The sequence below is a fragment of the Etheostoma spectabile genome, chromosome 17 (genome assembly GCF_008692095.1).
Source record: "Etheostoma spectabile isolate EspeVRDwgs_2016 chromosome 17, UIUC_Espe_1.0, whole genome shotgun sequence".
Taxonomy (NCBI): domain Eukaryota; kingdom Metazoa; phylum Chordata; class Actinopteri; order Perciformes; family Percidae; genus Etheostoma; species Etheostoma spectabile.
Window position 1 is genome coordinate 3,777,845 of NC_045749.1, and position 4,080 is coordinate 3,781,924.

General features: G+C 38.5%; 1 long non-coding RNA gene across 1 annotated transcript in view; it reads left to right on the top strand.

The window, feature by feature from the left end:
- The first annotated feature begins 640 nt into the window (after positions 1–640).
- The window catches only part of LOC116705589 (uncharacterized), a 3,748-nt gene continuing 308 nt past the window's right edge, over positions 641–4,080 (top strand). Inside the window, exons 1-3 of the long non-coding RNA XR_004335971.1 lie at positions 641–803; positions 914–1,001; positions 1,103–1,197. This is a non-coding gene — a long non-coding RNA (uncharacterized LOC116705589). The remainder of the gene's footprint in view (positions 804–913; positions 1,002–1,102; positions 1,198–4,080) is intronic.

Sequence of the window (4,080 nt, forward strand, 5' to 3'; positions counted from 1 at the left end):
CGGAGTCAAGCATTCTTACTTTGTCAATTAACTTTCTGCTTTGCTGCTGTAATATGTACAGTAGGCCACTAGAGGGTGCCACCACTATAAACGTACATGTGAGTCACAATTGTTGCTTTAATAAACAACTTACGAAAGCTTTTTTGTGTGAAAATCAGTCCCAACTGGAGACACACGCTCATCTGCATGCAGCACTGTGAACACACAATTCATTTTTTTTGTATACTGATTCTGTGATGTCTCCAGCAAGAGGCAGAGGTAATACAATAATAATCATACAATGCAAATTGACACTTTTGTAATCATGATTTTTAACAACCATTAGAAAACTTTAATACATTTTAAATTCCTTTTTGTCTGGCTACACTTCCTGCATCATTTACCTTATGCGGATGTTAAACCCCTCAAATTGAAACTTTTAATCTCTTTAAGCAATTTACCTTCTTAATCATTGTTTCAGTTCAGAGTCAATAATTTTTACACAATGAAATTGCGTAATAATGCTTTTATGATTATGGTGTGTCTCTGATACAATCAATTCAGTTAAGCCACATACAGTGTCTGTGTGAGCAGGGAGGAGCCATTTACCACGCTCTACTAGTAAGTGAGTGATTTTTTTTTTGAATCTCTTTTCCTAAAACAGGTCCGGTTGGATTGTGAAGATGCTTTAGACACAGACACGGCCAGCCTGAGGCCTGCCGGTCTGGTAGTTACAGTAAGACACTCATAACAGACACATAGAGCCATAACCAGTGACTTCCCTGTTCCCTTACAGACTGCTCCTGCTGAGTTTGACGGCGGAGGTGAGTTATTTAAAATAAATCTTCAGACTTTTACTAACAATTAGAAAGGATCATTAATATTTATCGTAAAAAAGCAGAGGATTACACTAACACTGAGTTTTCTTCTTTAGAAAATGAAAGCTCGGATTGTGTTCCTGCTCTTTGCTCTTGTGGCTGTGCTTCAAGCGATGCCAGCTGTTCCCCATGAGGACCGTAAAGGTATCCCTGTGAATCTACATGTGTTACTCACTTAATTTGAGGAGCACAAAACAAAAACGTTGTGGATTTGCATTGACATCACCTGTGTTCCAACTTTACAGTTATTCCAGAGGATGTGGCCATACAGGAAATCATTGAGGCTGATTTCGTGTGGCCAGACACAACAACAACAATGATATCTCCGAGGACATGAAAGGTAACATCTATCAGCAATGGCATTATTTCACTTTCATTTCATGATCTAAACATCACACAGACATTTACATGTCACAAACAATTTTGTTCAGACACATTTGTCCATGTATTGTCCAATAGACTGAGGTTCTTTTGCTACTGGTTTGATGTGGGAATATTTTCAGATCAAGTGCTTCCACAGATTACTTGTTCGAGTTTAATGCTGCGTGGACAGGTGATTCTCACCTGGATACGCTATACAGGAAATATTTAAATAGAAGTAGAAGTCCTGCATTCAAATGTCACTAAAGTGAAATCATATGTGTGTCTCCAAATCACACTTATTGTTAATGCACTGTATGAGGTTGGTCATATACCAACCTCATATTGTCTTTACTTTTGATATATTTAAAGACTTCATATTATGCTCAAAAAATAAATACATGTAAGATTAATGTTTGGGCTAAACTTTTGATCTATCTAAACTATGATCCAAAACAAAGCTGCTTAAGCTGGTAACCTATGGCTTTGACTCAGCCGTACAACCCAGACTGGAGCAAGACGTTTCAGAGTGGTGGCACAAAAAAGATATATAACAAAATCAAGGAAAGGAATAAAGCCAAAAAGCATTATAGGAGCACCTAAAAATAAAAAAGGTTGGAAGTTGGAATGAAGCCAACGAAAATATTATACTCAAAAGTGCTGTGCTGTTTGTTTTTTAAAGTGCCCACGTTATGAAAGAGCAATGTGAAGTACAAAAAAAATATGATGTTTTTGGAAAATGAAACCATGTAAACCTATTCTGGTACAACCTCAAAATACAAATATGAACCTAAAATTAGTATAATATGGGCAGTTAAAGAATTCCTTACTCAAGTACAAGTAAAATAACATTGATAAAAATGTACTTAGATAAAAGAATAAAATAAGGGAACTTCACTGCGTTGTAGTAGGCTACAGAGGTGGAGGGAGGGTAAAGAAAAACTAATTATTCATAATACAACCACCTTCACCGGCATAGCCACACCAGAATTAACCAAAAAAGTGACAAGTCAGACAAGTAAACAAACAATAGACAATAAATAACTTGACACCACGGCGGGTGCAGAAAGCATCAGAACTCTTCTTAGAGAATGAATTTCAAAGCCGCAAACACAATGTATTACAACACAAAGAGAGCTGCACAGTTTTTACACACACATTTAATTTCTGCTCTGGAGAGAATTAGAACAATCAAAGTGTGTTGTCGTACTCACTTGTCCGAATGTTCCTTTTGAGTCTTGAGCACCACAAAGTCCTCCACAATCTGCTCCAGGTTCAACTTCTCTGCTTGTTCATTCCCAGTGAATGACATAACCAGTCCACTCAGCCTCTATGGCCCAGTATAACCAGTCCACTCAGCCTCTATGGCCCAGTATAACCAGTCCACTCAGCCTCTATGGCCCAGTATAACCAGTCCACTCAGCCTCTTTGGCCCAGTATAACCAGTCCACTCAGCCTCTTTGGCCCAGTATAACCAGTCCACTCAGCCTCTCTGTCCCAGAGTAACAGCTTCCTGGTGCTCTGGTCTCAAAACATCTCACCAAAGGACTACACTTCAAAAATAATTGCTGGCTGGAGAACACTGGCATATTTGCAGATATATTGATTAATGTGTGTCTTCCTCATAAAATGAAATAAATGACAAAAGGCCTCACAATCCTTAATGAAGGTCAAAGTTCATCACTGCACACAGAAATCACAGCTGGAGGATCCATTTCTTCTTCTTCTTCTTCTTCTTTATTTAATGGTGGCCTACAGACCAAGTTTTAGATGTATGCCGCCAAAATGGAGAATCCACCATGAGCATGTTAGCATTTAGCATGTTAGCTAGACCCAGGGTGCACCTGGTGGTGACGCATCATCGCTGGTGGGCTTGATTTGGTTCACATAGCGTGCCAGCCGGGTGGTGCATTGAATCAGTGCTCAATTAAAGGTAGATTCAACCACTGTAAAATATGTCGATGTACAATAACGCTAACCTTTATCATAATGGCATGGTCCTTTGTTTTACTCCATTGGTGTATTTAAGTAAAAGTAAAATGACATTCTTTAAAAATACTTAAAGTACCCTACACAAAAAACGACAATACATGATATTTGTTACTTCCACCCATAGACTGTGTATTAATGGACAGTGCATATGGGACTTCACCCTCTGGTTTGTTGAGATCTCCTATGGGTCGTTGAGTTTGCCGTCACAGGCTCAGCCATCCTGCTTGCAGATGTAAGGATTTTAGAAGAGAGGGAAGAGTGAGGGAGGAGCCCCTATACACGCTACATTATGTTACACACTTTAACTGACAATCACATCATTGCCACATCCTAAAACACCCCCGCTTTAATCTTGATTTTAAAATCAGCGTGACCATTATTAAAAAAAAATGAACATAATTCTACGTTGCAGAAGACTTGGCGATTGAGACCATAAACTCATTATGATGTTGTTTACTAATAAATCAAGTGAGAAGTGGGTCACTTTCTCATGGACTTCTACAGAAACCAACCTCCTTTAGCGACCGCACGTGTCACACCCTGCTGGAATTCAGATGGAAAGCAGGTTTAAAGCACTTCCGCATGTTTAGCACTTCGCTGAAAAGCTATTGCTAAGATTGAATAAGTAAAAATAGAAAAGCATTGGCAGGAAAATGTAGCCTATCTAATGTATCAGAAATGTACAAATGGCACATACTTATGCAGAGAAATGGCCCTTGAGAGTAGGCTACAGAATATCTAATCAAACACACACACTAGATTAGATATTCTGGAGAATCATGTGTGTGTGTGTATATTTATACTGTTGTTATAGTACATTATTATTAATATTAATCCAAAATTCCACTAATCCTCACAGAGTTGTTGTTGT